The sequence below is a fragment of the Hylobates moloch genome, unplaced genomic scaffold, assembly GCF_009828535.3.
Source record: "Hylobates moloch isolate HMO894 unplaced genomic scaffold, HMol_V3 SCAFFOLD_9, whole genome shotgun sequence".
NCBI classification, from domain to species: domain Eukaryota; kingdom Metazoa; phylum Chordata; class Mammalia; order Primates; family Hylobatidae; genus Hylobates; species Hylobates moloch.
In genome coordinates, this window is record NW_026652284.1 from 58380947 (window position 1) to 58406994 (window position 26048).

Below are 26048 nucleotides of genomic sequence, written 5' to 3' on the forward strand. Positions count from 1 at the left end.
CCCCTGCTGCAGACTCCAATAAGCTCCAGTCACAGCCTGAAAGCAGTGACTTGGGCATCACTATACCGTGTTAGAAAATGTGTCAATTATCACATGGATTGCCTAAGGGTATTGCCTGGGTCTGGGTCATGAAACCATCAAGACTGAAGGGAGAAAAAATTGATGAAGAAGTAAGTTGAATTAATTGATAACAAAGAAGCCTGTATATGGAATGTTCACTGTAACTTGAGACCCCCAAATTTTTGTCTGAGAAGCTTTCCTGTAGATGATCCCATGAGTAAAACTAGAACTGTCGATCTTCTTCTACCTAAAGTATGTGTAACTGGCATTTTAGGCATTTCCTAAAAGCCAGTAGGTAGTTGTCAAACTAGTCATGAAGCCATAAAAATAAAAATAAAATCATGCTAATAATGTTATAGCTATTTTGCTATTATTGTGATTCTTAGCATACGGTGCCTCTGTTTATATGTGAATACGGTGGAGACCACTTAAATATGTAGCCTTGGGCCAAAGTCATGAAGGGTTATGCACCATTTGTGTAGGTTTCAGTGCAGTTTACTCATGGAAGAGGAAAATTATGTATTTTTTATACATCAACAGTTGTTTCTGAGCTGCTTAAATGACATCCTTTTCCCACTTCCTTGTGTTCCCCTTGAATTACAGAATCAGATTTAAGGCTTTGTGTCTGATGAGTTCCCTTTAAGAAATCACTATTTACTAGGCATTAGGATGTTTATTAAAGACACTGGCTGTCTACAGCAGGTGTCAAAACTACTATCCAATCAAGCAGTTTTGAGGAAAAAAAAATATTAAGCCACAACACTCCATTTTCTGATAATATTGAGTAGACTCTTTGCTCAAAATACTCAGCCAGCCAGCCACACATAGATCCTGAGGTGCCCAGGAATACTGCCTCAGACTTTTCAAATGGAAATATTATTCTGAAAATACATTATTAGGGCATATGCAGACAGAGCAGAAAGTTCTCCATCACTTTGTTGGTGATAAACAAAAAAGATTCTTCCATCTTACAATTATGGAGTAAATATCAAATTTTCAGTTTCATAAAGAACACCTAAAAGGGTATGGCTTCTCCCACTTAGCATATAATAGGTGATATATTTTTATAATGATAGTGTTGGTTATAGTGATGATAATGATGTGCTATAGTGCCTAATATAGATTTATTTCCTGGTACATGATGCTTTCTATAAAGGTAAAAGCAAACTTTGCGTTAGAAGTCACAGGAGAAAAAAACTAAATTAAAAGATTTATCTAATGCTCTCATCTATCCATCTTGAAGCCTGTCACTGCCACTGGACAGTTTTCCAGTGAAGTGTGCAGAATTCTTACTAAGTCATGTCTCTTATTTATTCTATTTATATATAAATTGGTAATACTTTTCAGTATATGCAAAGTTAGACAGGAATACAGTGTTTCAAATAGAGATTTTAAGTTTTTAATTTAAATTCTATATGCTAAGTAGGAAGATGACAGGCTCTGGATCTGAAAATTTATCTTTGCCACATATTAGCTGTACAGTTGCTTAAATTATAAAAGTCTTAAGTTACACATCTTTAAAAAAAAATGTATGTAATATGATCATCTCTCCCAAGCTACCTCATAGAACTACTATGAAAACCACATGGAACCATTGCTATTAAAATGTTCAGAACATATATATGCTTCAGAATAATATTTTTTGCATCACAAAATAATAGTTATAATTATCTATGAGGTTTAAATTATTTTGATTCATCACTATTGCCCCTTAGTATTATTTTCAAAATACAATAAATTACAAATTTTCTAGAATGTTTAAATTTGACCCAACTCTTTCTTTTGCTAGCTAAGTAAAATAAGGGAAGGGTCGTTCTAGATAGATGTCAGGTTATCAATTTAGTTGTTTCCTCTTTCTTTCTTGATCATGATAACAGGAATTTGTTCTGAAATAAAATGGACTTTAAGGTTATTTCCCAAATATATGAAAAATTCAAACTGTGGCCTGGAACTACAGGAGACAATTTAGGTCCCATAACTTAGAGAGTCCCACATAATGACACTAAAGGAGAGGTAGGGTGTGGGGGTGATTGTGCAATCTGAAACTCTGAAACAGAGTTGCAGAGGTAATATTCTATCAGATTCTCTGTCAAAAACAACAGCAAGAATCGTCTCTGGGCACTGACTTTAGATGAACCCACCCTAATAATGTGTGTGTATAGAAAGGAAGAAGGGTAAAAAATATACTTTCAGACTGACCTGAGCTATTTGCTATGGTTTTCAGCGGAGTTTCCTTTATCTTATTGTAACAAATTAATCTTGTCCAGGGATATCACATGAAAGGCATAGCAACTCTTCCAACAAGATAAATGGAAACTTTGTAATGAAAACCCCTGCATCTCAGGTTTATAACAATACCCACTCATTTGTACATGTGACACAATAGCTCATGAACAAGGACTGCCTGAAGAAGAACCATGTTCTCTTAGATAATAAATAAAGAATGTGCTGATATCCAGACTTGAGGGAATGGCCATGGTAGAATTGCTTCTGAGCTAGCTCTATAATAATTGAAAGGATGCAAATAATTCACTTACTGAGAATACAACATGGTTTAAGTTGGAATCAGATTTAGCTCAAATGATAGAAACTTAAAAATGGCTAAAATAAAGTCATTTGTCCATTCTTCCACATAAACAAAGTCTAGGGACATGCCATTCAAGACTATTATGCATTCCATGATTAAAAGGAATTGGGATGGTTTTATGTCAACATGAGGCTTTTACCTCATGATCTAGGATGGCTGTTCAAACTCTAACATTTCATGTTCACATTCTAACCAGAAGGAAATTCGAAGGCTGAGGAAATGTTCACAATTTAGAGGAAAAGGCTAAGCTACTGACTAGGGATCCCAAATACGTGATTAAAGAGGAAAGAATTTTATTTTCTTTCCATGCATCATTTCAAGTTGTTAAGTTGGTTGCTCTGCATTTATGTAGTCAATAAGGAATACAGATTCCATTCATCTTTTTCTTCCATCATTCCTAGGGTGTGGTGTTCATCTGTGTGACCTGACCTGAGACACAGACATGTCCATCTTGCAGGTCTTGGGAAAAGGAAAGTGGGAAGATAATAAGCACAATGTGTTAAGTCCCAGACCTGAAAATGACACCCCTCAATCATTTTGACTCATCTTTTATTGGCAAGAATGTCATTGCATGGCTACATTCAAGAGTCTAGCTGGGTATGTATGTCCCAGCTACAAATACATTATTATACAAAAAGAAAATAATTTATATTTAGGAGTCTCCATCACAAAGGGTCTAAGCATTCCTCTTAAAGACACGTGTGACAGAAATACATAGCACTTCCATTATTGGAACATAGTCATATAGCCCCAACTACTTAGAAGGGAAACTGGGAAATGTAGATTTTATTCTGGGCAGCTGTTGACCTCCTTTAAGAAAAAAAATACATTCTAGTAATAATAAAAAATGAAAAAAAAATTGAGCGTCTTTTATCCCACACAGTCACAGGAAATGTACTAAACACAGGACATGTAATTCGAAGTTCAAGTATAATATATTGAGAAAACATGTTCTTAACGCTGTCAAAAGTGAAATGTCTGTGGAACAATAGGGCAAGAGTATGCTTGAGAACAAATGGTGAATGACAAACTTGAACAGTTTAGATACATGTTAATAACCAATCTAAATTGCATTCGTTAAAAGAGAAAGGCATTGCATTTTATAACAATATTAATTGCTTTGGTAATACATATTAACTTATTGTTTCTTTGTTTAACCAAGCTAGTGGGTTCCTCTAGAAAATTATCCATCCTTACTGTGCCTTGGTCCACTTTCACAGAAATAATAACTAGTAGATTTAGGAGAATTCTCAAAACTATTTGACTGATCTATTAACTTACTCAGCTAATAATTATTGTTTATTTGATGCAAAACAGAGTTTAGGCATTCAGAATTCACCAGATAAAAAGAGAAAACCGTATTCCTATGGCGCTTCTACTGTTGTAGGGAATAGAGCTATAAATTTAAAAGATGGAGTATATTAATGGAAAATTAGTACAATCTAATGAAAAAAAATGGGGGCATGGAGTGATGGAGGTGTTAGTGTTGTTAGTGTAGTGAGGAAAGACCATTTTGATAAGGATACATTACAGAAAAGATCTAAAAGAAATGAGGTAGAAAAGGGTGAGTTAAGAGAGTGGAGGAGAGGCCAGGTGCGGTGGCTCACGCCTGTAATCTCAGCACTTTGGGAGGCCAAGGTAGGTGGATCATGAGGTCAAGAGATCAAAACCATCCTGGCCAATATGGTGAAACCCCACCTGTGCTAAAAATACAAAAATTAGCTGGGTATGCTGGTGTACACCTGTAGTCCCAGCTACTCAGGAGGCTGAGGCAGGAGAATCGCTTGAACCCGGGAGGCAGAGGTTGCAGTGAGCCGAGATTACACCACTGCACTCCAGCCTGGCGACAGAGCGAGACTCCATCTCAAGAAAAGAAAGAAAGAAAATAAAATAAAGAGTGGAGGAGAAGGCCTGAGATCTGGATGGGGACCAGATCATGAAGCTCTTTTTGGCCATATCAGGGAGATCACATTTTATTTTGAGTGAGATGAGAGGCCCTAAGAGGACATCAAGCACAAAGGTAACTGATTTTTCTTTTTATTACAATAGGGTTGCTCTGCCTGCCTTGTAGTAAATAGATTGTGGGGTAACCAGGTAGAAGAATATTGCAATAGTCTAGAACACAGATGATGATGATGGTCTTGAGATGTAGTCAGACACTGAACAAAGTTTACTGATGGTTTGAATTTGATGTGCAAAATGAGAAAAGAAAGCTAGGTTAATCCAAGTACTTCGAAGCAATTTGGAAGAAAGGATGTGCCATTCATTGGCGTGGGAAACTGGCAATGGATTGGCTGTGGTAGGGAAATCCGGAGTTCAATTTTGGACATTATAAGTCTGGGATATATATATATATCTGTGTAAACTTGAGCAAGTAACTAGGTCTCATATTCGTATCTACAACTTGAAAATAGTAATATATTCAACTTGATGGAGTTATGAGGATTAAATAAGCTAAAACACGTAAAAACAATGGTGCCAGAAGCATGGTAATGGTTCAGTAGGATTAGAACCATTGAATTAGGTAGGATTAGAAGGACAAAGGGAGATACTGGGAAGGCAGCTGAATACAGGAGTCTAGATTCAGTAGGGAGTCTAGATTCAGTAAATATATGAAATATAATTTATATTATATACGTAAAATATATATTTTATAATATACTTAATATATAAAAATATATTAGGTATATATTAGATGCAGTAGGGAGGTCCAGGGCTGGGGGTAGAAATTTAGAAGCTCAGCATCTGCATGGTGTTTAAAGCTGTGAGAGTAAATGACATTACCTGGTGTCTTAATAAATTTACACTACTCTAACAAATTAGCATAGACTGGGTGGCTTAAACAACAAACGTTAATTCCTCAAAGTTCTAGGAGCTGAAAGTCTAAGATCAAGATGCCAGCAGATCCAGTGTCTCATGAGGGCTCACTTTCTGGTTAACAGACAGCTATCTTCTTGCCATGTCCTCACATGGCAGAGAGAGGCAGAGAGAATACACATAAGTTCTTTTGTGTCTCTTCTTATAAGGGGAATAGTCCCACCACGAGGTTTCCACTCTTAAGGCCTAACATCTTAAAAGGCTCTATCACCAAATATCATCCCATTAGCAGTACGGGATTCAACAGTTGGATTTTAGAGGGACACAAACATTCAGCCCACAACACCTAGAGAACAGGTGTAAAAAAAGAAAAAAGATCAACTGTTTGATACCTTGAGAATTCCAGTGTTTACAAGTGAGGACAATAAAGAAAACCAAGTAAAGGAAATTGAAGAAGTGTAAGCTTAGAGAAGAGCAGATCCCAGTGAACAGGAAGTAAGACATGTTTATATCTTCAGCTTGACATACAATAGGTCAGAAGGACCAAGATATAATTAAAAGATGAAATAAACTGGGATTTTCATACTATAGCACAGACATAATTGGTTCAATTTAAACCCATATGGGAAAAGTATGTTTTCTTGTCCCTTATTTCAATTGTGTCTCAAGAAAATTTGTTTGCAAATGCACTTTAGAATTTTGTCAGAGATGTATATTGGGGTTACATGTTACACATTTGCAGTTTCCAAAGTTCAGCCTGGTATTTGCTCATATTTAGTCTTCTAGCACCATTCTATTCTATAATATCCCAAAGATCAGCAGAGGTATTTCTATCCATATCTATATTTGATATCCAGCTATGTTTAATGATCTTCATTTTATCGTACTTTACCTTATTATTAGAAGCTCACACTCCCATCAATGGAGATAGAAGATGTAAGAAATACATTGAGATTGATATACATGGGTCTTGTTTTATTACCACACCTTATAATAATTCTGGCACTTGGAAGTCCTTGAAAATACAGTTTATGGGAAAGAGAAAAGCCATTTTTTTCAAAATAAAAAATAGTTTTGATTTCTATTTGAAGTGAAGAGTGTGAGTTAAATTGTGTGCTATCAGAATCAATTTTCTCGATATTGGGTTCTGTGCTTCAGAAGTGACAGCCATGAAGTCCAAACAATGCTTGATTTTTCTGTCAAAATATGTAGGTCTGATCATGGTACCTTGGAGGGCTCTGAATCCAAAATAGAATGAGCCAGAATCAACTAGCAACTGAGGAATGATCGGAAAATATTAGTTTCCTTCAGAAGGGCAATAATTCAATTTAATTTAGCAAAAAAAGCTAATTTAGAACACAGTCTCTGTGTTCATATATATGTAAGCAAACACACACACTTAACATGTTTATAAAAGGTAAACTAGGACACAACAGGACAATGTAAGATGCAATAAGATGAATATCCGACAGAACATTGCCAGAGATACAACATAAGGGCAAATATTTAAGTAAATATAATGTTATAGACCAGGAACTCTTTCTCTAATCAACAGCAAGCAGTTCAGAGATCAGAGACTTGTTCAACCTCATGACCTAAGGTGATAGATAACTCAGAGCAAACTAAAACCATCTGTATATATGTGTAGAGTACACACTAAGCGATGGAATTTTTGAATGGATATACACACAAATATATATGTGTGTGCACGTTATACTTCTGCTTCTTCTCAACTGCCCTCATTAGGTGAGATAAAGGCTCAGGCACACATTTAATATAATTGCTAGTAAATATGGTAACTATTTTCTTCCACTAAAGTTACAAAAATTCTTTGAATTTTATATCAGGGTCTAAATTTTTATGGAAAATGATGTTTGATGATGTTTAAATGCAGAGTACGTCATTTTATAAAGCATAGGTCTCTTTTAAGTTTTTTTTTAACTTCTTGACATGTGTCACAATTTGGAATTCTGCTCTCATGGGATAAATGCCAGATTACATGGTGTAGTATTTTTATCCTCTGTACTTTCGCTGTAGAAGCATACAACATCAAAGGAGAGGCAGATCACTCACATCAGCAGAAAATGGAATAGGACTATAATATGCTGGCTTTGATCTTGCCTTCTAGTAATTATCTTGGCTGCATGCATGCATTGAAAGTAAGATTTGAATTAATAAGGCCAAGAAATCCTAGAAAATGTAAGAGGTATCCCTGAATATAAACTTCTCCTATCTTCAACATGATAGATTGCAACCGAGTGTATGAAGTAGTGAGCTGTAAATTTAAAGCATTAATCCTGAAATGTTATTCTCTCTTAAATTTGTCACTGATGTATTTAGGACTGCAATCTTGTCAATTAAGACATTATCACTTTAAATTCCCTCTCACCTCTACTACAGAGCATTTAGCTAATATTCATCTGCTTTCATCTAGATTTTCAAATAACAGAAAGGTAAAAATAATTAAATTTATTTTTTAAAATCATCATCACAGCTTAGTTCACTACCATTAAAAACTACTCTAATATTGCCTTAAGAAAGATTGCTTTTGATTTAAAAAGTAAATCAAATCATCCACATATACATAGGATTTATATAAAGATTGTGATGACATTATGTTCTGAGTCAACCTTTTCATGTTCCCATTTGTTTGTTTACCAGCGTTTATAGCTATATTCTATGGAAAAGATTCTATTTTTCCCTTATGTCAATAGAAATTACCATGTCTGTTGGAGTTTAATAAGGTGGATAATTTCAGAAGTATCTAAGACTAATATGCTCCAGAGATAAGAAAGCTTTCAGCAGCAAAATATTTCTACAATATTTGAGGAATTAATTCACTTTGTAACTGATTAGCTACCATACATGAGAAGTGCAGAACTCAGTTGACACTAAGTAGTAGGTGTTTTGCTTGTATAAAACTGTCTCAAATGAAATTGTTTATTACTCTAATTGAAAACTGTTTCATCTATAGTAATATCAAGACTGGTATCATAACTTGTTAACTAAACTTTACCTGCAATAAATTAGACCCAATCTATTTCATTCCTACCTACCAAATGCAAGTTAAATGCACACAAACAGAGCTATCATATACAATCACAGGGAAGCACACCACTATTCCCTTCCACATCATAAGAAAAGATGTTTTAAATCTTACAAAGAAGGTTTAGAGGCCATTTGTGTAGTAAACTAACAAAAGAACAAACTTCTTTGAAGAAATATTCTCTCAGGGTTGAAAATAATTTCTGATTTCCTCTAATAGTATCAAATCATTTTATAATAAATGAGAGTTGAGAAATAGAGGATTACCTTCCAAGAAAACATCAACTACAGCTTATATATTTTTTAAGTGTTGTGAATTCTACTTTGTGGTACAAGCAGTAATAAAAGTAAGTATGTACTTCTAATAGTGGTGTTCAATTGTATCTAGTGACTTTTTAAGAGAGCTGAATATACAAGGACACCTTTTTACTGATGTTCATATACATTTCACTGGCATCGTTAAAAAGAATGAACATTCCAGAGTTGTGATAGGAAATGATAGAGAACTTTGTCTTCTATCTCAGACTTCCTATATGCCCGATTTGTTCTAGGACATTGCACACATTTGCCTGTTTCCTTATCTGTAAGGTACAACCAGAGCCAAACAAGAACTAGAGTTCCGTGAAAAGTGAGGTTTTGTTTGCACACCACCTCCTAAAGTGCTGACAAGCAGGAAACAGTCATTTTTATAAGTATGTGCTAACTTCTTGGAGAAGTTTTCTTTTTCACTGTGGGTAAAATGAGAAATGCTGGATGCCTCTAGACCGACAATTAGCTAACCAAAAGTAAGCATCCAGTTTTCAGTAGTATGAAAGCATCTGAAAGGGGAGGCAACTTTCATCACAATTGAAGTGAAACGTTTAAGGAACTTGTTAATTTAGGAAGATAAAAGTATGTGAGCAGGCGTACGCACTGTGATCAAAATATTCTTTTAAAAAGACACATGCATCAGTAAGTGGGTTATCTAGGCTAAAAGAAGTGAGCCTCAGCACTCGCAGTTGGCCTCTTGCCGCAGAATTCATATGGCCTCAGTAGCTTGCAGCCCTGCCAACCAAAGTTCTAAAAACTGTTCTTTTTTTTTCTCCTGCGTTGCCAAGTTCCTTACAGCCTTAAGTGTTGGAGAAGAGGTCACTGGAGTTAAAGCAGTGGCTGGGAGGACTTCCCATATAAGCAAAGCCCATTGCCAGTGGCTGTTACATGTTCGTTTTTCCAGCTGAATGAAATCCAGTAGGGGCGGGCTTGGATTTAGGCTCACATCAACCCAGTCCCTTCAGCAGGGCTGGGTTATTAAAGTACGGGGTGATTTAGGGAGCATTGTGTGTCGGCGTCCATCAGCCTGGGAAGTGCTGCTCAGATCTGGGAAGTAATTTAGCTTGGCTGTGTGTTCTCACCACTGCCGAACAGTATTTAAGCACAAGATTTCTGGCCCAGGTCATTGAATGATTGTGGTGCACTCTCTGAACAGAGGCAAATACAAGATATCCAGAGTGGTTTAGGAACACCAAAAGCTTCCTTCTCTGGTTTGTAGTTGGAACATCAAGTATATTTCAAAAGCCTAAAGTTATTTTGTACCAAAAATATACAGATTCCAGTATCAGCACCCGAAATAAAAGTAAATTATTTCAGTAATAGAACATTGTGGTGTGAAAACCCCACAACAAACAATAGCTTCTTCATCATCTCTAAGCCTATCAATTACATTTCATTATTTCTCTGAATTGTGGCATTGAACAAATTTTAGTGTTAGATTGCTCATGGCACTTGCGTATTTCCTCAGAATGCCTGAAACAAAGAGATGTTTCTGCAAATGACAGGCTGTAATTTCTATGTTCCAGAAAATCTCTTTCATTCCCTAAATAAATAAACAACAACAAAAAATTTCTATCTGAGGTCTCTGTGACCTGCTGACTCAGCCAGTAATTCAAACTCCTGCTGCCTCATCTAAGCGTTTCAGAGACCTGTGGATTTAAGAGTCATGATGGAGAGAACAGGCATTTCAGAAAGACAATGGGTAAATTTTCATCCCCCAAAATAGTATATGCTGTATCAGCTGCTAGTTGACTCTCTTGTTTTATGTTAATGATTTAGAGAGAAACTGAAGTTAGTGAAGGCCAGTATTTATTCATCTGATTTTCTTCATATACTTCACTGAAAATATAGAAATCAGGGACATTCTATTCTGGGATATTTAAGGATCAGGGTGTGTTATTGTTTTCTTATGGCTGGCAACCACATGGCATAGTTTCATAGATATAATTATTACCCTGATCTAGGGCTTTACTGCTGAATTAAATGTTGCAGATTTCTGTTTCCATACCAGCTAAGATAACTGTTTCTTTCTTTTTTCTTTTTTTTTTTTGCAATTTTATCAGTATTATAGTAAATCAAAACAATAAATACAAAATGAAAAGAGATTATGATTTTTAAATTTGTGGAGCTTAACCTTGGGTAAAATAATGTTAACAAATAAAAAAAAAAGTTGCTAAATTAACTCCCCCACCTTCAGGGTTCTGTTACTAAAAGATACCTGACAATAATATTAAAAATTCAAAATATTTCTGGCTTTATTAAAAAATGAAAATAAAATTTTGAGATTAGAAGTGTATGTGTATGAGAGACTACATACAGGTACTTTATGTTCAGTAAAACAAAATAGGAAAAAGCAAATTAAATAGTATAGCCATGAGAAGTAATATATTTTGGAATATTTACAATTAATTTTTAATTACTATCCATTGAAAATGTTTTAGGACTTTTCTTCTACATAAATTCAACAGAAGTCTTTCTAAATGTGTTCCTTTCAGTGTGTTTTCTAGTAGAATAATTTGCATAAAGCAAAATGTTTGATCTAATTTGTAATCTTTGGTTGTGGACTCCCACCCGTTTGATCCTACTATGGTTTGAGAAACACCAAGTAACTTGAATTCTTGAAATGGAAAAGGTTTTAGTGACCATTAATTACACTACCAAACTGAATAAGTATTGCTCAAATACCTTCAAGATAGCACTAGTTTTTCCTGTGATAACTTAATGCCATCACAGTCATCAGCCACTCTGCAGATGGCTGGCTTACACTCTGTAACAGAATCAGTCCACAAGCAAGGTTCTCTCATTGTCTTCACTGCCTCTGACTTTGGGCCTGGCATGTTGGCACTTAAGAAATAAAATATACAATTAAAAGGAATACAGAAAAATTATTTTTTGTAAACAATGTAAATTCATGGAACAAAAATGAAAGAAATCCCTTCCAACCAGTGTGGGCACAATGGTTTGTTGAATTAACACAGTTATGTATCACCCTAAAATATTAAAATACAATTACCATTTCTTTTGTACCTCAGTGTACAAAATATTAAGAGACTGATTTGTGAGGGTCTATCATACTTCTAAATATCACCATTTAACACCTCTGCATTCTTACATGGCCTGTGGCTATTCCACATCCTCTCCCCCTAATGCTTCTGGTCATCCAAAGTGATCAGTAGCATTCTCTTGAATAACTCCTCAACTTTGTCTGAAACTTGATGTCAGGCTGCGTTGAGGTTGTGGAAGCAAATGCTTTCTTCTTTTTATTTATTTGTTTTTATTTCAATAGCTTCTGGGGTCCAGGTGGTTTTTTTGTTATATGGATAAGTTATTTAGTGGTGACTTCTGGGATTTTGTTGTACCTGTCACCTGAGCAGAATACCCGGTACCTAATATATAGTCTTTTATCCCTCACTCCCCTCCCATCTTTCTCCCACAGAGTCCCCAAGGTCCATTATATCATTCTTATGCCTTTGCATCCTCATAGCTTAGCTCCCACTTATAAGTGAGAATATACAATACTTGATTTTCCATTCCTGAGATACTTCATTTAGAATAATGGTCTCCAGCTCCAACCATGTTGCTGCAAAATACATTATTTTCTTCCTTCTTGTGGCTGATTAGTATTTTATGGTGTTTATATACCACATTTTCTTTATCAAGTCATTGATTGACGAGCACTTAGGTTGGTTCCACAATTTTGCAATTGCAAATTATGCTCTGCTCTAAATATGTGTGCATGTCTCTTTTTCATATAATGACTTCTTTCCCTTTGGGTAGATACCCAGTAGTGGGATTGCTGGATCAAATGGTTGTTCTACTTTTAGTTCTCTAAGGACTTTCCATACTGTCCATACTGTTTTCCATAGTGGTTGTACTAGTTTACATTCCCACCAGCAGAGTAAAATTGTTCCCCTTTCACCACCTCCAAGCCAACATTTATTATTTTTGACTTTTAATTACAGCTATTCTTACAGGACTAAGGTGTTATCTCATTGTGGCTTTACTTTGCATTTCCTTCATAACTAGCAATGTTGGCAAATGTACTCTTCTTGACCTGAACTTTGTTTATTTTATTAGAAGTACCCTTAGGTAATCCTGAGGAATTAGGAATTTTGGTAACAATATTTACTTTGATGCTTCTTCCAGTGTTCTTTGTTTTTGTTTTTGTTTTTCAGTGGGTGAGGGGATTTCTAAATGATGTTAATATTCTTAGATTACACATCTATTATGCCTGGTTATCTTTGTAAAATGGATCATATGCTTTGTGAGTCCTTTCAGCCTTCAATTGCTAATCTCCATATGCTCTTGGATCTATAATGAGTTGGAACACACAGACCAATTCTTGTGCCGTTAGGTTCACAAAATATTTATATGTCAGATCCCAGTGACTTACCTCCAAAAAGAATCAGTGAAAAACATATATGTTGCATCTGACCGTAAGGGCTTAGTGTCTCGTGGGAAACACAAATGTGTAGACAGAAAATTGTCACCTAATCTGAACTCTGGAGATTCAGGGGTATTTTCTTAGAGAAAAATAGTTGAATTAGAAACAAAAGATTAAATAAAACCTGAGGTAGGTGAAAGTAGCATGGCTCATTGGAGGAAGGGGCAGCTGAGGTACAGATGAAGGATTGGGTGGATGATAGAGCCTCTAGGCAAAGGTTCAGTGGATATGAAGTTCATAAGAAAAGATGAACCAAGGGCAAGGGTCTGTAGGGTAAGAGATAAGGCAACTTGAATCAAGTAATAATTCAGAGTCTTAAAAGTCAAGTTAAAACATTTACACTTCAGTAGTAAGGGCAATACAAAATTGTTGAAGGGGACTTTAACACAGGAGTGACAGGATAAGCCTTGTTTTAGGAGGATCACTTTGATGGGGCTGATGTGTGGAATAGATAGGAAAAAGACAAGACAGGGACAAGAACAGTGAAATAACAATGATGTTGCTAAAGACAGAAGAGTTGGGAAGCAAGATGGCCTAGATTTAAACAGGAAGTGGGCTGTCTAACTTTTGATCCTGGAGGGCAGAGGTAAGAGTGAACAAGGGGGAGATAGGTATTTTCAATTCAATACCTTAGGGTCTTCATTTTCTCAAAAAAAAAAAAAAAGATCTATTAGATCTATTATAGCACATTAACAGAGTTAAGTGTTAAATGGAGCTAACACATCAGGTAGGAAATTAGAAACTGTGAATTTGTAGGAGGAGCAGTGTTCAAGGTTCTGGTATTTTTTTTTCCAACATTTCACTCAGTGACATAGGTAAATGGGGTGAAAAGGATGACTGCCTTTAATCTAGAATTGTACTTTGCAAGGAGACTGAAGAAGAAGGAATGCTGTAGAAGTTGGGGATTGATGGGTGTGTGTTTCCCACAACCAGTCATGACAGGGGCAAACAGAAATATATGTTGGGTCTGGGAATAAGAGCGAGTAAATTACATGAAGGTGTTCTACACTGTTATGGGGATGAAGGATGATGTAGTCTTGGTTATCTATATTTTAATACCCTTTTCATATGTCAAAAAATGGGCAGGTTATAATCCCTGGAGCCCTGAATACTGAAGTCTAAGCTTGGTAGAGATGTGAGAGCAAGAGATTGCTGATGAGGATGTGTGTTGGGTGGACAAAGTTGGAGGTAGAGTTGGTGAAAATGGAGATCATTAAAGATCCCATTAAGTGAGAGCATAAAATTGTTAGAATGAGTAAGCTGTTTTGGATGAGTTAGGAATTTAGAGGTTGAATATTTTAATCTACTGGCATTTCTAGAAGACAAACCCAGGATCTAGCCATGAAAATGGATGGTTAAAGTGAGCGTGTAGTCTGTGTGTATGGATGTGCGGGCAAGAAGGGGCGTTCAGCGGGGAGGTTATCAGGGAGGTCAAAAGCTAAGGGCCATGAATGTGGACTATTGGATGGACAACCTGCATAGAGAGCGTTGTTACAGTGCATGGTGTCTGGGCATTGCGAAAAGTGACAAAAATCCTTAGCTATGGAGCAGTTACCAAGAGAATAGAAGATGATAGCATTAGGGAATACAGAGTAGTAGTGTTGGGCAGGCAGGTATCTTGAACAGTGTGTGCTTTGAAACTGGCCATTAGGAAGTGGAAAAATGCCTTTCCTAACTTTGGATCCTGGGGTAAATAATTACTTAAAGATGAGTATAACAGTGTTTAGTATTGCATAAAGTTTCAGAATATTACTTAGGAAGGTTTGAAAGGGAGGGAAGCAAAAACAGGAACAAAGAAAGGAAACAATGGGTATGGGAAGGCAAAACAGGATAGGGGACAACTAGAGTGTTTAAAAGCTTAGGCAGTGACCAAGGATTATAGGGACATAAGGCATGATGTAATTAGGTCACATGCAATTAAGAAACCAAAACAATAGTTGAAGTTAATGAAACAAAGGGATTAAGAGAGTTTTGCCAAAGGGAATGTTCCCCTCAGTTACTAATGCTTCTGGTAGCATGTGAACACACCAACGAACCTTGAAAGACTTTTCTCCAAGCAAAGCAGAGTCTAACATTGCTTTCACATGACTGAAAAAAAAAAAAGATGAGTTGAATTTAACTGGAACCATAAGGAAGGCATAATGAATTCTACTGTCAATTAGGAAAGACCTTTTACTAGTATAAGCAAGCAAGAATTCTGATTTCCTCACTTTTTTTTCTGCTTGTATTTTTCCTTTGGCTGTGGAGAGATCAGAGAGATATTTAAGAATGTTGGGATTTGGAGAAAGTAAGGGAGTCTTGCAGTTCTGGTCTCAGGCTGAGCTTCATTGTAGTTTCTCACCCTCTGCTCTTCACTCCCACTCTAAATAAGGAGAGTGTCAAGAAAATGTGGTACACATATGCCATGGAATATGGTGCAGCCATAAAAAAGGATGAAGTTATGTCCTTTGCAGCAACGTGGATGCAGCTGGAGGTCATTATCCTAAGTGAATTAATGCAGAAACAGAAAACCAAACACTACATGTTCTCACTCATAAGAGGGAGCTAAACAATGGGTGCACAGAGACATAAAGGTGGTAAAAATAGACACTGGCCACTTCAAAAGGGTAGAGGCAGGAAGAAGTACAAGTGTTGAAAAACTACCTGTTGAGTATTGTGTTCACAATCTGAGTGATGGGTTTAGTAGAAGCCCAAACTCCAGCATTAGGCAATCATAGATACATGAAACAAACCTGCACATGAACCCACTGACACTAAAATTTAAATACAAATAAATAAAAATAGATAAATAAGGAGGACAAAGGGAGGGCAGAATGAAGTTTATCACTGAGGAAATTTCAGTCCTATTTTCTCTCTCCATTCTCCTTATTCAGTAATTCTAAACTAGAAGGATCTATAAATTGACACACAACCTGCTTTTAAAGACTCCTAGAATGGAATACACAACTTGTTTGAGTGAACTTTCATACTTTTGTCCTAAGAAATATCTTAACCATGAAAAGATGGTGATGCTTAAAGGAAAGATAATATTTAAAAAGTTTTTTTTATTGTTATTACTAATTTTTTGCTGTCCAGCACCTGGTCCTGGATTCCCACAGCCTTGGGGAGGGAAAGACTGGGAGGCCCACTGCAACCAGTATAAACCCCCTTACACAATTGTGGTAACCAGAGTTTATGCCTGAGCACACATTACATTGCTACCTTGGACAATGCAGTAGGGTAATTACCAGTTCCACCTATCCTGATTAACTATCTTGAGAGGTGTAAGTTTTGCTAAACTTTGCTTTACTCTGATATTAGGTTTGCAGGAACTGTACATGTATATGGGCACACTGGTGAGTATAGGTAAAGTATAGTTGCCATATATCTGGCAAGTCAAAGTTTTATGGCCATTACAAAACAAAAATATATTTTCCCTTCTTTAATATTGGCATTAAGGTAAAACATTGAATAAGATTATGTAGAAGGGAAATACTCATCAGAGACAATATTTTTTATTAATCATTTTGTCTAAATTTATATTTGTACAACGAGAACATCAATGGCATGTAATTCTGCCTTTCCATGCCGGAAGCTTTTCCCATTAAAGCAGCAATTACAGTGATAGAATTTTAAGAGTTAAAGTGTGTTTAAAGTTGTAATACAGCATAATATTTAGATAATTTTTAACACGTCAGTCAGTGTTGAACTATGTATGTCGGTCACCACATTTTATCTGATGATTCCTTTATATGTATAGTTCAATAAGCATTTCTTAAACTCTTCACACTAGAGGGGAATCTCCTTTAATTCTCTAATTTCCTTTGCTGGAATCCATAAGAGACTATACAATTAATTCTCCACTGTTACTAAAGTTGTCAGACTAGGCAGCTTAACAAGTTCTTAGGAGAGCATATTTCAGTGTATAACAGCCTCTATTTAAAAGAGTTTTCTCTTTCTTTAGTCAGCATCTTTATAGAACTGAATCTATATTTTGTTGCTTGTTTCACTATGAACATTATAATTAACAAGACAGACAAATAAAAACAATCTCTTTCTTTCAAGGCCTAAATATAAGTGGTATTGACTTTATCTCATTAAATTCTTTGTAGTGATTCTCTGTAGGTTTGAGATTGCTTTCTCAGAAGAAGCTTAAATATATATAATATATATATGATGAAATATATAGTATATATAAGCTAACATATATATGTATATAACAATTTAAGTAAAACAAATCAAATGGAATTGTACACATGGACAAAAACTCAAGTATAACTCTAATTTGTTTCTCTTCAACAAATAGTGGGTCCTACTACTTCTCCACAAGCTCTATTCATTGTTAAGGGTCTCATTGTTAATAGAAGTAACAGAGTTACTTCTCAGTAAGCTCTATTCATTGTTAAAAGTCAAGTGTGTTAATATGTTTTGGCTCTGTGTGCCCATTCAAATCTCATGTTAAATTGTAATCTCCAGTGTTGGAGGTGGGGCCTGGTGGGAGGTGAATGAGTCATGATGGTGGTTTCTAATGGTTTAGCACCATTTCCCTAGTGCTGTCTCTTGATAGATTTCTCACGATATCTGGTTGTTTAAAACTGTATGGCATGTCCCCCCTTCACCTTCTCTCTCTTGCTCTGCCAAGTGACGATGTGCTTGCTTCCCCTTCACCTTCTACCGTGATTGTAAGTTTCCTGAGGCCTCCCCAGCCATACCTCCTATACAACCTGCAGAACTGTGAGTCAGTTAAACTTCTTTTTTTCATAAACTACCCAGTCTCACATAGTTCTTTATAGCAGTATGAGAATGAACTAATACATGTGTAGATAATATTTTAGGCAGATTTGCAATAATAATAAACCTAAACCAATCTGGCATTCTACCAGCAGAACAATCAGGCAGTAACTAGAGCCTGTCATGATTGTGCTATTTTCTCTCCAAACTAGCTACTAGGGGACCAGAGAGCTCTATACAACAGGTGGGTGGAGAAAGCCAGAAAGAGAAAAAAATTGAGGGACAGTTAACTTATTCTATCCTTCATCATCTTTTCTACCTAACTTTTCTCTCCACCACTTGCCACCAGTTTACCTCACAATTCAGTAGTCTGAAAACAGCAGTCAGCAAAACATTAATTATTTATTTGGTCTATTATAACTCAAAATTATTCTATCTTTATGTAAATATACTTTCATTTGTGGGCTTTTAATTTCACAATTTGGAAAACAAATGTGGACATTCTCATTGCAAATTCATTTTTAACATTTCTCAATGGAAGAAGATATGTGAGGAGAATCAATATGTAAGTTCAAATATTAAACTGAATGGATTATAAACTGTCTAGGCAGTTGACAATGAATTGCTCCCATGGATTAGCCATTTGTCATTAGGCAAGTTACAAAAACTTTTTGTGCTTGAATTTCTTCATCGATAAAATGAGGATAATAATATTTCATAGAGTTGTTTTGAGGAATGTTATGTAGTTTTAAAATGTTAATTCGTTAACTTAAATCAATAATTGGTTTGCAGAAAGAGCTCAATTAGCATTAGCTGTTATTATTATAATCTAGTTCTTCAAAATCTAAAATCTTTCTACTAAGGATAGTTAAAGATAATTTTTATCCTTAAATTATCTATGATTTTATAGTAGAATCATTTAAATAGGTTCAGCCTTTCTCAGTTAATAAAATATTTTCTCATTTGAAACCTCATCTTGTTATCTTAATTTTTCCTTTCTGTTTTTCTTAGAAAAATTTGGCTTTTTATATAAAAAAAGTTCCCTTTTGGTGATAGGTTTATCCACAATTGCCATTTTGAATTCACAGTGGTTGGGTTGATAGCTAGTGCTATGCTTGTGCTGTTTAGACTTTCTCTATTTATGTCCAACCCAATCAAAGATTTTTGAATTCTTGATAGTAATAAAACTATCTATATTTGGGTCTATATTTTCAATACAATCCCAAAATAAATCAGTTTTAACTAGACCAGCTCATTGACATAATAAACTGCCCTTTCACTGAAGAAATCTAAGATCCCAAATGAGATAGTTTATTAGAGGAAAAAATAACATTTCTCAATGGAAGAAATAATAAGAACCTTGTTTCTTCCAATCAATCCCCTTCTTACTGTTGGCTACCCTAACTCTAGTATTCCACTTCTGCTTCCTCCAAGCATATATAAACAAACTACACACACAGAATTTGGTGTGATTGACAGTTTCCATTCACGATACCAGTCAAGTCATGTTTAAGATGAATTGGATTATGTGAAAAGATAAGTTTTCTATTCATCTACCTATATGCTGTCAGTCATCTCTCATAAATTCCAGTGACTTCTGCTGCCAAAAGCAAGAAAAGAATAACATATATACTCCTTGCAGATAAGCTGACCATGGTAATTTCTTAAGAATTATGAATGGAATTGAGAAAGGACAACCTTCGTCACCTTTACAGCCATTTAATAATCTCTAACTCTGATTAGAATCTTCCTATGTATGTTGGGTGTTCTGCCCAATGTCTTCCTCCGTAGTTATTAGTTAATTAATTTATTTGTTGTATTTTATTTTGCTATTCCCTTTGAAATTGAAAATGTGTAACAACATGATGTATTTGGCCTGCTCTGGTTAAAGTTAAATACCGCCTTTTTAATTCACTTTCAAAGAAGATATGTGACAAATGACATAGTAATTTTCCTATTTCTTCATGTTCATAAAACATTGATAATATGATTTTTACCTTCCCTTTGTTCTCAATTAAATGAAATGCTCCAATACAATTAACGTGCTCCTGCAATTTAGGTTTTCTTTAGAGGTTTCTCTTGTCTCTGATTAACAGCATTTTCCATCCATTCTGAGAACCCCCGACCGCTATTCAGAATGTCCCATTATGCCTGCCAGCTATAAATACAATTGTGAACCAATATCATTTTAATTGTTTCACTAATAACTTGTTTTAAATGATTCAACAGTCATCAGGAAAGATAAGTGCTCTTGTACCCTGCAGGCTTATGGGCATGATGGTATGAGGCAATGTGGAGTGCTGTATCGGAATAATGAAACTGTATGCAGAAGATAATAACAAAGCACTCACATTGCTGTAAAGATAAATGAAAACAGTAGATCTTCTTTTCTCAGTAATATAACATCCATTTCTAGCTCCCATTTCAATCATTAGACCTTCCAAACAGATTAATGTACAAATACACATATGCAACATGTCCCATCGTAATAGCCATATGCTCCCATTTTTCCAGACGGACTGTGAATGATGGAATTAATGAGCTTTACAAATGCTCCTGTTAATTAACAAAAATTGTTACTTTCTCATTTGAGGGGGGATTTATAAATTAGACTTAATTACAGCAAATAATTGCAACTGCCAGGCACTGAACAACTCCTTCTCATTCGGTTCTTTCAGTGACAAATCAACAATTGCAACCCTTGCCTATTTGTGTAGATGAATTTAATAAGCAAACAGCCCTTTTATGTTAATGGTTTACTGGCATTCATGGGCCTGGCAGGAGAAATGTGCTGGGGGAGGGTTTCCTAATGGCAGCACATAATCACATTAATTAAAATATAACTGCCATTTAAAGATTTGTAGTGTGGAATTAGAGCATGTTGGGAACTGAGAAAATCAAGCTAGAGTGCATATTAGCACCATTACTCTGCGTTCCCTGCACAGCAGTCAGCAACCTCATGTGTCATAAATGTAATTTATGAGTGCTATTTGCTTTGAAATATATGTTTTTAGTTCACTCATTAGAATGTAAAAAATTGTAGTGTCTGCTTCAGGAGGTTCAAAATAAATTCACTAAAAGCTGAGACTCATGATGTGTTTTTAACAAATTCCTCAACAATGATTTTTTTTTAATCATGACTTCTGTTATTTCTTAAGATAAAAGCAACTGTCTTCCTTTCTGAAGACAAATTTAAGTCTCAATGCTACAATAAATTGTGCACCTTTAGTTATGCTTATATAATTCAGTCTAATTTTTATTGAGTCTTTAATAAACAGAGTCCTCAATTTTGTCTCTTTGTTCCTAAGAAGGTTGGTGGAAACTGCTAAACGCTTTAAAGTTCGGCACATGCAGAGAAGGCAGTTGAGAAAATGTCTTGTAAAGCTTTTCATTAGTCTGTCTCTGAGATCCACTCATTAGTTTTAAAGCTATCCTTGATCTAAATCAGTCCCATTTATATTTCACCTACAAAGAGGCTATGAATGTGCCCTGGATAAATTACCAAGGGACTATAGCAATACCTAGGGAAACTATGCTTAATTGATTCTTAATAATGTCAAAAGGATTCTAGTTCCAGGAATCAGCTGAGTGTAACCAAATTGCACTTTACTAAAACCTCACACCTTTAACAGTGTAAGACTTTACAATAAATTTTTATTTTTCTTTGTTTGAACAATCCATACAGTTCTCCAATTCCAGAACTACAATCTTAACCTTCTAAATAGATGGAATTAACTGAAATACAGTGTGCATGATTCTTTGAGACAATGTGTTGCTGTATTTGTAAACAGCTTAGACAGCTTTCAAACACACCAGTAATTCGAGTATGTTATAACTAAAGAGAGGATTGCTTCTGTCAGCCCCAGAAAACTGACATCCCAGCCACACTAATGAAGGATCTATTTATGTGGAGTCCAGGGCTATAGCTGATATTGTTTCTCAGGCTAAACCTAGTGCCACTGAGGAAGCAGTTCATCTTGGAGCCAAGGATGACTCCTCCTGAGTCTTCAGCCCTTTAAGATTTCAATAGGCTTGTTAGGTGTAAAGGTAGAATGCAGGAGCATTCCGGCAGTTTTCATGTAGAATAAAATAAGGCATTAAAATGCATTAATGCAATTATATAGTCCCAATGTTTAGGGTTTTCTTTCTACTTAGAGTGCTGTATTGCAGTTTTCTACCCATATGTTCTTACTTAGTCCCTTCCACTAGTGGCATGTCATTTTAGGGTAGATAGTTGGGTATGGGGAGCTGTTTCTGCCTACAGAACAGAATTTTAATTATGTCTTGCTTTTACTTTATGTGTAGATTTTGTTTTGATTCACATCTGTGGCCTCTAGGAAAATTTGAAATATTGAAATATTATTTCTAGTGTGTAGGGTAGTTAGTGCAGCAACTATAGACTTTTGGAGCCTTTTCAGCCTCGGTCCAAGAATGAGCCAATACAACAATTTAACTATGTAATTGGGAAATTGAGACTTACTCCAAATCGTTAAGTGATTGGTCCAAGGTCACATAAAGGTGAATGCAAAAACACAATCAACATGGAGGAAGTACCTATATCTTTTCTCCCCCGATTTTTCAGTAAGTGTTTTCTATGTTCTACTAGGAAAACTGAGAATATCTCTATTTTTGTTGTTGTTATTGTTTGGTTTTTAAAACTGTCATTTTGTTTTAATATAGTTTAATAAACATTTATGCCGTTGACTAGACACTGAAGGATAATATTTGGAAAACATATGGACTTCCACTGAAGTTGTCTAGTTTGCTAGGATAGAAAAAAGACACAAACATTGGTATATTAAATCTCACTTGGCAAATGCTTCGATAGAGATGTGTGCTGGGTGTATTAGAAATACAGAGAGGGCTTTAAGCACCTAAGGATAAAGGAAGAACATGTTTAGAGGAAAGGATTATGAAACAGTATATTGTGTGCTGTAAAATATATATGTCTTTATACTACCAGAGATTCCAGTGGGGAGCAAAGGTGTGACAGGAGGTGAGGCATAGGGGCTAAACTCCATGCCATATATGGGGCATTGGATCAGATAATGAAGGGCCATTGGCCAATTATCCACATGAGGGTGACGTGATGAGATTTTTATGTTAGATTGATCATTATGTGATAATTTAAAGGACAAATAAATGGTACAAAATTTGAGGCAGGGAAACAAGTCAGGAAGCTGTTGATAGGACAGCAATAGCAGGAATAGAGAGGAAAAACCACATATTGAAAAGATTTAGAAAAAAAAGTTTCAGGACTTGAATATATTTTTATATGTAAGATGAGGAATGAGGAGAGAATAATCTCATGTTTTCTAGGCTTCTGATGTATAGGCTAGCTTTATGACATTTTCACCTGATCGACTGCCTTACCTGCTTTGTCATTTGCTTTACTTTGAAAATGCAAGAGCTTCGGTTTGATTTAGTAATTTGAGGACAGTATAAAATAAGTTAAAACAAGGAACTTTGGAGTAAAAGAAACCTGAATCAAGGCCCTCACTCTGTCATTTTACTTAATAACTGTGCTACTACTTTAGTTAATATCTATGTTACTTTGGACAAGATATTAACCTATCTTAGACCCAGTTTTGGAATCTGCAAAATTGTGTTTCTTTGTTAAGACAATGCTATCAATGAGCTATTTTTTTAAGGTGCTTAGTGTGGTGCCTGCAACCTAAGTGATTAAAAAGTGGTGTCGATTATTGTTGCTGCTCACTAAGAAGTGAGGTTAAGGGAAACTTCAGATGCAATTGAAGGTGTCAATATAAGCATCTTCTCTCTTGGGATCATGACTGACACTTCTTTTGTCTCCCTAAGCAAAGAGCATTGCATTGTGTTGATATAGATCAGGTTCTTTTTTTGTTTTTGTTTTTGTTTTTGTTTTAGACAGGGTTTTTTCACTGTGTTGGCCAGGATGGTCTCAATCTCCTGACCTCGTGATCCTCCTGCCTCTTAAGAAATATTTGTCTAATGTATGCAAAAATGAATGAATGTCCCTATCCAACCTCCTGCAGAAAAAGAGCATTCTGACTGACTTACTGTTACAGTCATGTATTTAAACTGAAAGGAAATTTTACTTGCAATACTGCATGCTCTGCTAAATGTTAAATGACATGCAGAGCTTCCAATAATGAGATTGGGGAATGCCATCACTCCACAGGTACGGAAGCCAGTTCATTGCAATTCAGCACCATAGCACAGGGACTGGGCTGCTTAATTTAGTGCTATCATCATTGTTTTTATATGAAAAGAGACTTAAAATTGGAAATAGCCACTTACCAGCTTTCCTGGTGTGCTCTTGTTCCAGGAATGGGTAAGTGGTTTCTTTGGACCCTCACTGACATCTAGGTTCCACGTACCAACTTTCTACATTACAGAAACCTCTTAACAGATTACAGCTGTCATACTGGTAAAAGTGAGGATAGTTTCCCATTTCTGAGTATAAAGGTGAGGCTGAGTCACTATAAAATTTATCTTCCATTTAGAAAAATTTTTCAAATTAAAAATAGAAATCTTCTGGAGATCTTATTTTGGCCTTAGTTCTACCCTTCACATTATTCCAAAGTGTTTTCAAATGGTTGTATAAGTAGTCAATAAAGTTTTTAAAATGAATCGCTGTGTATTAATTAAGTAGCCCCACTGCACATAATAATATGGTAGGAGCACTATATACAGCCTATTAGATGCCACAACACTGGTCACCTAATGCGCACACAACAAAGCATAACAAAGCATCAACTGAAAAAAGGCAATGATTGAGAAACTTTTCAGAATGCTTAGGGAAGATTCAAGTATAAAGTGACTTATAGTTGTAAGCTGTCTAGTTTTTTACCAAACAGACTGAACCTCAAGGTCTTCACTTCATGTCTTAAATGACCCTCTCAAAATACAGAATACCATATGGCAGCAGATTTCACTGCCATGGCTACAAAGTGCCTACCTCACTAACTCTGACAGCACCAAGTTATGGCTCCTTTATAAACTTGGTGGTGCTTCTAGAATTCTCATTCAACCAGAAATAAAATGATCTCAGTGAACACTTGACCCAAGATCAAGTGTCAAGAGGTGAAAACTAATAATGTCTAGGGAAGTTCCTGTGTTTAAGATTTCCCTTCTGCTGCTCACTCTCGAACACACATATGTACCATTTGGTATTCCGTGTATTATGATTGCATATTACTTTGTCAATTCTCCTTTATTGAAATAATTTAGTATGTATATTTGTGTGTCAATGTTCTATCTATCTATCTATCTATCTATCTATCTATCTATATATATATATCTGTCTACCTGTGATATTTTGTCATTTTTTAAGCATTAGAACACTGAAAGAGTACCTGACACATAGTAGGAAATCTATAAATAGTACCATGGGTTTAATGGAAGGAATTCATTTATATACTTAAGTGTTTTAAGATATGGTTTGTCAGAATAAAATATGTAGGTATCTTGTAGGAAAATTACCATATCTTATGAGCAATAAAGCCACTGAAGAACTTCCATTTTAAGATTATGGACTGAGTCCATCTTCCAGCTTTCTACTCCTCTAGATGCCTGGAACTGATTGATCTGATGAGCTACTTTATAAACCACAGCTGTGCAGAAAAACAAGACGCGTACCTCTTAGTTAACCGAAAACTCATAAGAAAAATCCCACTAGATATATAGAAGACAAGATCAGATTGAAACTTTTGACAAATGTAACAAAATATTATAATATTAAAATTAGTTTATTTCTGTCTCAGTTTCAGCTAAGGACCCAAAAGAGAATAAGATATTTGTTAAGAATACTTACCTCATTATTTGGGTGATGGTTACACTACAAGTCCAGATTTCAACACTACGCAATATATCCAGGTAACAAAATTCCAATTGCACCCCTTAAATATGTAGAAATAATTTATAAAATAGCTTAAAAAATAATACTTACCTCGTAAAGTCTGAAGTGTTATGTGAAACCTTGCAGGAAGGGCATGCTGCAAAATTATAAAGCGTGTTCTGCCATATGTTGCTTCCCACTAAACCGCAATGAGAATTGATGGGAGAGACTTGTGTGGAGGAATTATCTGAAGATGC

General features: G+C 35.5%; 1 long non-coding RNA gene across 1 annotated transcript; it reads left to right on the top strand.

Annotated features, from left to right (window-relative positions):
* LOC131384183 (uncharacterized) lies at window positions 1-25830 on the top strand. The gene is made up of 3 exons (XR_009214771.1): window positions 1-170; window positions 3049-3244; window positions 25718-25830. It is a non-coding gene; the product is annotated as an uncharacterized LOC131384183 (long non-coding RNA).
* Window positions 25831-26048: the final 218 nt, after the last annotated feature.